Genomic DNA, 12,023 nt, shown 5'->3' on the forward strand with positions numbered 1-12,023 from the left:
GAGAGCTTCAAATGCTTTTTGAGTGATAGAACAGTTGATGCAACGTTCTAGTTTTTTCTGCTCTGTGTCAGTTGGCGGCACACTCACAAAGCACATTTTGTAATCCATCGCTCCATCGGTGCTATCCACTCTAATGGAAAGCAAGTGCCAAAAAGGATAAGGTCATACTTTAAGACAAATTGTCTCACTCTATCAACATAAGAAAACATCTTCCGAGCGTACAGCTGTGCACATGGGGAGCTCCTAATCCCTCCTCTCCTTCAGCCGCAGGGAGTGCGTTCTGGGCTGCTGCGCTGTGACTCTCAGGGATAAAGAGATGAAATGTATCGGGGGGGAGGGTGCGTATTCCAGACAGTGCAGAGTCAGGACATCATCCTGTTACAGCAGCAAGCACAATAACTTTATGCTGACAAAAACTATCACCTCTTCCACTCATAACCCCCCCCCCCCACAAGGTCAGGAAAGGCTCTTTCTCTCTCTCGTTATCTCCATGACTGCTTTGACCAATGCCACAGCTCTGGCCCGTATCCTTATAAAGCATTTTTCTCTTTGAGGCACGACTCATCATGGCATTGTCAGCTTAATAAGTATTAAGGCCTGTCAAAGTGACAGCGCAGCATCTGCAGTGATGGGGAATTTGCCCTTACATTCTCAACTTGAGTGGCTTTTTAGGTTTTGTTAGCCTGGGCTCTTTATAATCTACACAAGGCACTCGTGGTGTACTGAGAAGGGCAATAGTATTACATTCTCAGAGAAAATAACAAATGTCACACTGCGTTCCAAAAGAATTCAGCACGATGGTGGTTGTTGAAAGCAGCCAAGTGGCTAGTGTGAGACGCAATGTAGTCAGTGGGTAAATGCAACGTAATAACCTTTACTGTTGCTCTAGTGCTCCAATAACCTTGGGAAGAGTGTGCTGCCAATCTGTGTTAAAGTAACAGGGGTTATTGTCTTTCCCTGGGATACGCCACAACTGCTTTCTTAGCTGTCAGAGAAGATCGAGGTTCCAAGTCACTTTAGGTCATTATGAATCATGCATTAAGAAACAATGAGCCTGGCAACCATGTTAGTTATCTCATTAAGATGCACTTGTCTTCCTTAGTTAGCTCATTAAGATTCACTTGTCTTCCTTAGAAATACATTAGCATGATGGGTGTTTAAACACGTGAGGTCTGCATTTATATTTAACACTCTTCAAAAACTTGCGGATCTTTCTCATGTCTTAACATTTCTGATTTAGATAAACATTTATGGCACCAATGCAACAATCTCAGTGGTAGGCTTAAACTTTCATACAAATTCAAACTGAATTGATTTGCAAGGTCTCTGGCAAGAGTTGGACACATGCATGAACAAAGAGTGAACATGAAAATAATGCGTAATAGTGCGTGGTTTAAAGTTTAAAATTATAAAGGGACACTCGCGTACTAAAACTGCTTGAATTATATTCCATTTATCTTAAAGAGGTACTTGGGGCACTTGAAAGACTGAAACAAGGTCCATGTTTTTGTAACATTGTTAGCATAAGATTAGTTTATTTTTGTTTTACATTGCAATTGTGGGATTGCACCAAATAATTACATGACATGTCTACATCCTGTCATCATTACCTATGAGCAGTGTGTCCATATATTTGCAATAGATAAGACTAAAACACCATAAATATATGTAGAAAAGGTTGGGGATGTAACTTGGGTCTTGAACAGATGCAATGTTTATTCAGAGACAAACTGAAACCTATACACTGTACAATCAGAGAACTACTTGACAACTTTAGGGAATATTTATCCTATGCTCTGTGTTGCTCCTCTGCTATCAGTTATCTGCGCACAGTTCACATGATGATAGCTTGTCAAAACGTCCTGCAATTGGCCCAAGAGTCTGGAACATCCTAAAAAGGTTTTCACACTAGAAACAGACCAAACAATGCTTCCGGTTTCGATTTTCTCCATACCAGAGGAAATGAGGCAGTCACAGCTTTTGTACTGGACCATGGTTTAAGGGAGGTTTTACCTCTTTAATTACAACTCAGACTAAAATTGGTTGTAGTTAAAGGATCCCCCAAAAAGTTTCCTTCACTTTCCGAACATTTTCTTTGAGTCAGCTGCTTTAAACGTGTTGTCAAAAGCTACCAGACTCAAGCTAAACGAAAAAGGACTAGGCTAAAATTGCTTTCTAAGAATGAAGTAACAACTTAGTACTGTTGGTACCAGGAAGGGGGTTCGTGGAATCATCATGACAATACAACATCATTATTTATAATGATTTATTTATAGGTGAAAATGAGTATAAATGAACCAGGTATTGAATCATGTGTCAAGCAGCAGATTTACCAGCACTATGAAATGTTGTGAAAAAACTGGTATGAAAAAAAACAACCAGATCAAATCGTCATATTTCATTTTCAAAGTTCAAAACCTATTTTTCTTTTATTTAATTCCCCTTGCAATCATTCATGTGTCTGCCTCCTTCCCTTTTCCTCCTTCCCTCCATCCCTGCATGGTTCCCATCTTTTCTCACAGCTTCTCAGAGCACTGCACTAATGGCTTTTTGGAAAGTGAAAAAAGGGACATTGTCCTCGCTACTTCTTTCTACGGTTTTGCTCAGTACTAATAAATCCCCTGGCAGGGGTTGTTTATAATGTCCCTCTGATGCAACTCTCATAATGGGGCAATTTTACAGTGTGTATGTTCCCGATCTCACAGCTTCGCCTGCTCTGCAATCTTGATTCCTCCTCAGTACTAATTTCCCAGGCTAACATCTAATGGTGTATGCCAGTGAGGTAAATCAAGCAACAGTATTTTTTGTCTTGCTGCCATTACACTGTGGCAGATGTATAATGATCCATTATAAAGATACATTCTGTATTTTCATTACAAAGAGGCCCAATCAGCACAGCAGTGTATACAGGAAACAGGAGATACTGAAACAATAAGCCCTATGGCAGAACCAAAGGAGAAGAAAAACAACAGAAATGCGCTTTTAGTTACTCCGTGCCTCGCCATTTAATGTCATATCATTGGCGGGTAAAATCAATGGTAACAATGTGACCCTGTGAAGTCCCGTCCTCATGCAATGATTGAGCCATTGGAAATAATGATGGAAACAAACTTTAAAGTCCTTTTAGAAATAGCTTTGGCTCAACCTTGTCGCCAACAGAAAGCATTCGTGCATGCCCTGCACAGCAGACAAAAGAAGGCATATTTTAGTGTCTTCATCCATATGCAAAGCGTGGTGTGATATCCAGCTGATAGCTATGTTTTCCTTGAGTTATTTCAGTGATCCGTCTCTGCCTCTGGTATGATAATCTATTCTTTAATCCTTATGTAAATCACTGTCTCCTGTTCTGAGTGTCAAAAAAAATGCTTTGGAGTACCACGGCAGAAACACACACAATCTAGCAGGTAGGCTACAAGCAAATTAAGGGCATTAATCACAGAGGACAAAAGGACACACAGTCATTTACGCAGTGTCACGCAATCTCAGGCAACACTGGAAAGTCGACTGGTTCTCCAAGGTCATCCCTCCTTAGCTGACATTGGTCATTTTATTGTCTCTGTTAGGCTGTGATTGGTGGAAAACGTGGGTCCACAAATCTTAATATAAAGTGTTCCAACCAAGACATCTTTGTTTTGTCTGTACCTAGGTGTGTGTTTTAATGACATGCCGGCCTGAAAAGGTTCTGTTGTCGCTGTCTGAGGTGCTTCTCTAATCTCTACCCTTTTGTAATGTGACAGATTTATTAAAATGGCAGTGCCTGCTTTTATGACATCCATTATCAAAGCTAATCCAATCATGTCCCTGTCTGAAATGTTGAATATTTTACAACCGGCCATTGAAAGACATATCCCCATGTTATCGATAGCCGGCACAGCCTCTTCAGCCGGCATAAAAATACTCTAAGTTTGATTTATATTTATTTCTGCCTCTAAATGCTGCAGACACGGTGTTAGTGAGAGATATTCAAGGGCATCTGATTGTCATTACAGCACCATCAAACTCTGAATCATTGCACAATACCTAATGGCTTATTACAGGAGCGTATGCTAAATTAAACATTACTGCATCAATAAATGTTGCATGGCATTAACCTGACAGTGCTTCATAAATATTGTGCGTTTCCCACCAACCCTGCCTTCACCCCCCAGACTTCCACTGTTACCTTCACTCTTACATGCACAAAAGTACCCATTAATAACCCAGAGCATGCTCTCGTCCTGTTTTTCCTAATGCACTGGAATGACATAAATGGGCATTAAATTATTTCCAATTCCCCAAATTATCTTTCAGGTATTTTAATTAGAAAGCACTTTGCAACACTGCTCAGCCCTCACCAGATGGGTGCTCATGTCAGCCAATTTAAGCAAATAGCAATTAGATATTAGCATTCCTATTTTCATCACCCAAAATCCTAACTTCCTCCACTCATCCGATCTCACTCACTAGGGTTTCCGCATTTCAGGTGGTGAAGGGCTTACCGGGGATGTGGTTCCAATTTCTGAGTTAAAGTGGCTCTCCTTGAAAGGTTAAAACCTCAAAAGGCATATTCCCTAAACAGATTTAATGTTTGTGCAGACCACATTTTGAAATGGCACCATGTCAATGGCTCCAAAGTATTGCGTATTGACAGCTCAACTATACAACAATGAGTATTAATTAGAGCACATCTTTAAAAAATAACATTTACTTCAGGGACTTAGCTACAATGTAAATTACCTTAGGGGATTACAGTCAACACTAATTAGTTTTCTACATGCAAAGTCATTCTTTCATTATTATTGTCATCAAATATGTCCTTTCTCAAGAATTGGTGACAAACTCCTGTTTGCCTCCTCTTTTGTTCAGTAAGCAATTATAGCCTTTCTCACACTTTTACTCCCTTATGCATTTTGTTATTTTTGCGTTAATGTATTGTGTTAATGCTACATTGAATCACTTCTACTAAATATTCTATAACTACAGTAGTACTGTCACTACTCTAGCTATTATTTACTGCTGCAAATATTTCGCAGTTTATAAGGAATGCCCAATGCCAATGCAGTAAGTAGTGTGCCTGCTATGTAGCAAGGTAGAAAGTAAGGATGTGGGTAAAGCTCATTAGAATTTATTTTGGAATTAGTGTAGCCACAGTCACATTACAATGGTGCATTGATGACGACTTTTTGTAGGCCATTCCTGGAAGGGGGCCCTAAACCAAAGACGATGGAATTTATGGGATTGGGAATAATCCCCACATGTTAACACCACTTTGTGATTGTTGACACGGAAATGCAATCGGCACAAATAAAAAGCTTACATAATGCTATATATGAACTACATCACATGGCTGCCCATCACCACTGCTAAGCTAAAGGCGGACTTGTGTCGTCTTGTAGGCGTTTACTAGTTTCATTTAGTCACTTGTTAGCAAACACCGTTTTTATGATATATCAAAGCTTTGGACATTCACGAGTGGAGTATTTACTGGCATATTTTATTTTGTAGAACAAAACATGCTCTTCAACTTGTTTTATTACAGGATTCTAACTACAAACACGTTCAAACAACTGTTGACTTCGAGACAAGGTAATGAGAATTTGCGAAATCCAAATTATTTTCAAGTTGTACATCTCTGCACTGCATGACCTTAACAAGGATTTATTTTCATTAAAAAATGATTTTTTTCAACAGCAATAACCCCAACATTGTTGCATTGCACAGATATTGTAGAAACAAATATGTTCTTCTTAAATGTTGGACTGTGTAATGTTGGGAAAATGTAATCAAACATAAATCAAGGTTTTTCAGAACAATCTAATATGAATGATCTTGTCTGGCACAAGTGTCAATTATAACTGTATTATACCTGAGCAAGTATGGGCATGTAGTGCAACATTTATGATACTTATGCTAGAATAAGAAATACATCTTTCATATATCCACACTGGTGGTATATAAGCTAAACTTGAAATGTGGCCCTGAAAGTTTTCTGAATCAGCACTGAAAAAGTGTTGGTAATTTCCAAAAAGATGTCTGTATTTTTGTTTGTTTTTCTCACTGGAAAAATGCAGTTCAGTTATAAAGGGGTGATATTTATTTGTATCAATCGTACAAATATTTTTATAAATAATCGATGACTGTCACTGTCAATCAAATCTGAAACCACCCATATACATTAGGGATTAAATAGATTGTTAACATCTTAATAAAAAGAAAACTTTTCTGACACAAAGAAGTTATGTTTCCGGGGTTCAACGTTATTGACACATCATAAGGTTGTGTTTATTAAAAAACGTGCCACCATTGTTCCTACTAAATGCATGCGCTCTATATGTCTGTACATTTTGATTTAAAGGAGACTTGCTTGTAATGCTATGCTCTAATTAAGGATTTAATGTCCAATATATACTCTTTTTCATATGCTATATATATATTAGGGCTGTCAGTCGATTAAAATATTTAATCGCGATTAATCGCATGATGTCCATAGTTAATCGCGATTAATCGCAAATGAATCGCACATTTTGTATCTGTTCTAAATGTACCTTAGAGGAATATTTTTTAAGTTTTTAATATTCTTATCAACATATGAGTGGACAAATATGCTTTATGCAAATGTTTGTTTATTATCATTGGAACAATGACAAATATTCTCCTGAATATTCTCAACACAACAACCTCTGTCTGAACAATGACAAATATTCTCCTGAATAATCTCAACACAACAACCTGGAACCTCTCTCTCTCTCTTACACTCTCTCCCAACCCTGTCTACTTCTTTGCACTGAGCCAGTTGCTCAAACAGACAATCCTGTTTACAGTTGTCGGCGAAATGCCGCTCCTCTGTCTTCATCTTCAGTCAAAGCATGAGACTGAAGTTCCCACTGTGGGTCAAAATAATGCGCTGTGATGTGCAGTCGACACGTTGGATGCGATCCGAATGATCTAACGCAGCCCCTCGTCCTCCACAATGTTAAGCTGTAGCCACCCATTTAGCTATCGCTGTTGTTGTCCAGGCGTCTCCCCGGCAAACTTTCAAGCGTGGTCTGCCGCAAGCGAGCGGCAGGAGCGGGGCTGTCAGCATCAGCTGTGTGCTTGGCTTGCTGTTTTTTTTGTGTTAACGCGTTATTAGCGCGTTAACTTGACATCCCTAATATATATATATATACTATATTTACACACAACAACTAACATGACCTTGCAAACTTTAGTAACTCGCCTGTATTTTCTTATCACCTTCCTGTTGTTCTGCTAGTGTGTTCCTCTTGTCTTGCAATACATAAATAAGAAAGAGAAAACTGTCAATTACGTGGGGCCATGACAGCTGCTCAGGCATTCTTCCAGTACCCAAAAGCCCTGCCACCACACTAACTGACTTTTGAGCCCTGGCCAGACACATTCACCAGTCTGGAGACAAATAACCCACCAGTGCTCATTATGTGGAGACCGCGGGTGCTTGGGTGGCCATGACAGTCCTCCAGCCCCCCCTTGGTCTATGTGAGCTCAGGTCATGACTGTGAATTAGGGGGCACTGCTGTCCTGTGAGCTATAACTCCACCGCAGTCATCAGTGTCAACATACTGCCCGCTCAAATTTGTCAGAGCCATATTGACCGGTTGGCTCGGAAGCCACAGACATTTCTTCGCTTAATTGCTCCATCAAGCAAGGCATGTAAAGGCAAACTGACACAGACAGTGTCACACTGTGAAACGGTTATAATGCCAGGCTTGAAAACTAGGTCTGAAAGGTTGGGCGAATTGGTGAGTGTTGAATAATTGTTTTCACTATGGTTTAGCTCCAACACTGACGTCCTATAATGATATAATAGCAATTGCACCCAAGAGGCAGTTCACTACAAGATGATGGGCATGCCCTCGATGTTGAGGTACGATTGAGCATTGTCAGCACTGAAGTGATGATAATCACAACAAAGAATATCCTCCGGTGTATTTCTGCTTTCACATAAGCGCCATAAACACACGACAGCCTAAAGCCTTTACATTCACAATGAGTGACTAATGAGAGAATGATAACGACTGCTACTTACTGTGCAGTAGGGCCTCTTTGGGAATGATAACACATAAAGCGCAAGTGTTTTCTTTTCATGTGGAGTGCCAACACTGTTGCAACGTAACATTGATGAAGGTCACTATCATTGGTCAATATAAGAGTTACTTTAACACACTTTTGTTTTCCATCATGCAAATATCTTTATACTAAATGATATACAGATTATGTTTTGTACCATCAAACTGTCTAGTGTGAGAATGTGTTTTCTTTTTTCTTCATGGCATGACAGCGTGATGAAGGTATTTATGGTTTTGTTGTTAAAAAAAAACGGGGAAAAAACGGTCATGGACAATTGCATCAAGGAATTTGAATATAGATGGGAATGGTACTAGAGTAAGAATTGGTGGTTAAATGGGCCATTTAATGCTTAGGTTTTTTACCCTCTTTCCTGTAGTGTGTTATCCAGGTTTTTGTGCATGTTAATGTGCTGAAAAGGCTAAAATCCCAAATTTCCCTCCAGAGGGAGTTTCTTTTCCACACCTTCCCCCCCTGCCTGAAACGCTTCGATTGGTCTTTTTTATTAACTTCCGTAACATACTGTAGTGACATTACAATGTTACACTTGCGTTTCTATTGGCTACTGCTCCAACACATTGTACATGATATGCTAAGAGAAAGGACATCTCTTAGTGGTTTATCAATCACACCAGAGTCAAATACAAGATGAGCTCTGGTTTCAGACAGAGGGTGAAAAGAGGTTATTTTGTTCATTCATTCATATTAATTTTTGAACATTAGAGAATGTAAACCTGTCACAGTAAAAGCACAAAATACAAATATGACCCTAAAAACTCTATATAATAATATGTTGGTCACCCTATAACAGGGGTCGGCAACAGGCGGACCGCGGTCCGGATCCGGACCCAGACGCCGACCTATACGGACCCGGACCTATAATCAATACATTAATAGGGGATTTCAATTTTGACGGGGCGATTCTATTTTAACCGCTGCCGACAGGGGGCGAAAGAGACGAGTGAGCGATACAGGGAGAGAAACACAGAAGAAGAGATGAGAGAGCGGCAGAGAGAAGCGGAGAGGAAAGTGAGTGAAGAGAATAATTAGCGATACAGGCAGAGAAGACGGAGAGGAGAGTGAACAGGCGTGTTAGCGGCAGACAGGGAGAGACAAATAATGACACATGACGCTCTCCAAGAAGAGGAAAGTGGACAGTGAGAACAGAGCTTTTAACCCTGAGTGGACGCACTCATTCATGTTCATCCTGCCCACTGGGAGCACAGAACCAGTGTGTCTCATTTGTTCATTGACCGTGGCGCTCAAGCAGAATACAAAAATCAAGTAACTGTATTCAGCTCGCGTTATATTTGAAAAACGAGTAATCTGATTACAGTTACTTTCGTAAACCTGAAGTGAATACATTTTGGAATACTTATGGGAATTATTGGTGGAAAAGTTTCCTCATAAAATGTAATAGTCATTACCAGCAGAACTGTGTGTCTGTGAGCGAGAGAGAGATGCAGCGTGTCTGTGAGGCCCCGCCCCCGCACGCAGATCAGAGAGAGAGATCTCTCTTAAAATATATTGAAAGTTAGAAACGGAGATGGTTCGATAAAATGTGCAAGATGTAGCATTTCTTTATTGTCGAAATGATGACATTTCATAACGGGATCAAATCAAAGTGAATGGCTGCTGAATGCATGGGGCAAGTGACTGGAAACAGTTTTAAAAGTTATTACGTCGTTTCAGATAATAAATAATAATGATAATTCATTCTATTTAGGGGCGCCTTTCAAAGCACCCAAGGACACCTGACAATTCATAACATATTCTAAGGAAAGGTTTAAGAGAGTACAAATAATGCAGTCCGGGTGATGTTTTTTATGTGGGGTGCAGATGAGAGGGAGCTGTCCAGAATGACACCAAGATGTTGTGTTTGAGTTGTGCTCTTGATAAGCCATTAAAACAGTAAAATAAGTGTCTCCTGTTCACCAAAACATACCCATCTGTTATGGAAAAATAAAGTATTCCAAAAGTATTCTAAAAGTAATCTGAATAAGTTACTGTAACTGTATTCGGATTACTTACAGAGCCATGTATTCAGTATTCAGTAACCGATTACATTTACAAAGTAACCCTCCCAACCCTGATTAAAAGTGCCAAAACGCCAATATGAGACAAAACACAAAGTGTTTGACCAAACATTCCCTCTCAAGTCAGAACTGAGGTCACAAAAAATAAGCAGTCTCAGAGCCCAATATGATCAGTCCACCAGGATCAAAATTAAAACTAAATATCGTTCCAGGGCAGGCTAACCGAGGCTAACCAATGAGCACCTGCATGTGTGTATGAGAATGGCCCTGACACCATTTCAGCCCAGATTTAAACTCCTGGCAGGACAAGCTCAAGCTCAATTCTCGCACTGAATTAAAACAAAGTGAGTTAGGGACTGCAATATAAGAGGGAAAGAAAGAGAAACTTTAAAACTGTTCAATTGTTATGATGTGTAAAGACTGATATTGTTCAATAATCGGCTGAAACTGTTAAGTCATGATGTGAAACGGTTAACAAAGCTATTTTATTTATTTCTCTATTTTATTTTTAAATGCAGCCCGAGAGGAACATTACACATATCCACAGTATTTACTGTATATCTGTATAGTTCAATGTTCATTGACAATAAATATTGTTGTTTTTGAATTGTACTTTCTTTATTTGATTGGCAGTCGGTTGTTGATTACATGCAGACGTTGATAAAGCTACAGGCTACTTCAATATATATCACACTAATTCATAAAGCAAGTTAGACATTTTGATGTTCCGGACCTTTGCATGGGGACATTTTCTCTAACTGGACCTCGTTGAATTTTAGTTGAATACCCCTGCCCTATAACATAGCCTTTTTGGACATTAAGTCTCTTTAAAGTTGAAACAGTGACCAGGTTATAATATCCAAGCTGTACACCTGCATGAATACCATAACAATATGCTTAGGCTGAAAGTAGGCTTATTCTTCTTTATTCAATGTGCATTTGTCCATAGTTATTATTCATAATGACTGCTTTTTTACGTTTATTGATCAATGTTAAATACCTTCACTGTAATTTTGTTCTCACAATCTAAGGGTCAGTGTGTCAGTTAGTCAATGACGTGTGAGGGAAAGGAGTTAATACACCACTTTATTTTTAAAATATTGGTAGCTATCAGCCTTAAGCCTTCTGCAGGCTTCACCTTGATTATAATATTATCAGGAACTTGATTGTCAATCGTTCCTGATCTTTGTCGCAAGATGATACTGTGACATTGTCTTTTTTCATTAACAGATGTTCTAGATCAAACTTATCAGCTAAATGTATCATACAGTATGGAACCGCTCTAATCTCCACAGATCTTAATCCAATTTACTTTTGTTCAGAACATGAGTGAAAGTCAGTTAAATATACACAAAGTGTTCTCAGCTTAAGATAACAGATGGCTTAATCAGTGTAGCATGTTCTTGCAATATCTGTGATGAGCTGCGATAGTTAATGAAAATAAGTTGTTACTCCAATGATTGACTGTAACTTATATTATGTAACCTTAATATCAATCTTTAGATATAATAAACCAGTTCAGAGAAAATGTTATTATGATTATTCTGATGCTTCACATCGTTTCTAATCTTTTAACAGCTTCCCATCATGTCATACATATATCTCCAAAACGTATAGTTGTTTTTGTAGGACCAAAGTGTGTCTGTCAAGATTCATTTATTTCAACGATGCCAAGATGCCTGCACAATCTACAACCACAACCCTCCTTACAATCCAAACTCGTGAAATATTAAGGTTAACCTACAGCTATAGGTAAGCATACATATTTATTCACTTGAGAACCCATTACCTGAACTAAAAGACCTCAACCGTGCAAAGAGGGAGAGAACCATTCTAAGACCTTGCATAGTTTATTCAGGGCCTCTGAGAGCTCTCTTTTGTCCAGTGTTTGTGTGTTCTGTGTTTTTCCTACCAAGGCCAATA

This window comes from Trematomus bernacchii, unplaced genomic scaffold, assembly GCF_902827165.1.
Source record: "Trematomus bernacchii unplaced genomic scaffold, fTreBer1.1, whole genome shotgun sequence".
Lineage (NCBI taxonomy): Eukaryota > Metazoa > Chordata > Actinopteri > Perciformes > Nototheniidae > Trematomus > Trematomus bernacchii.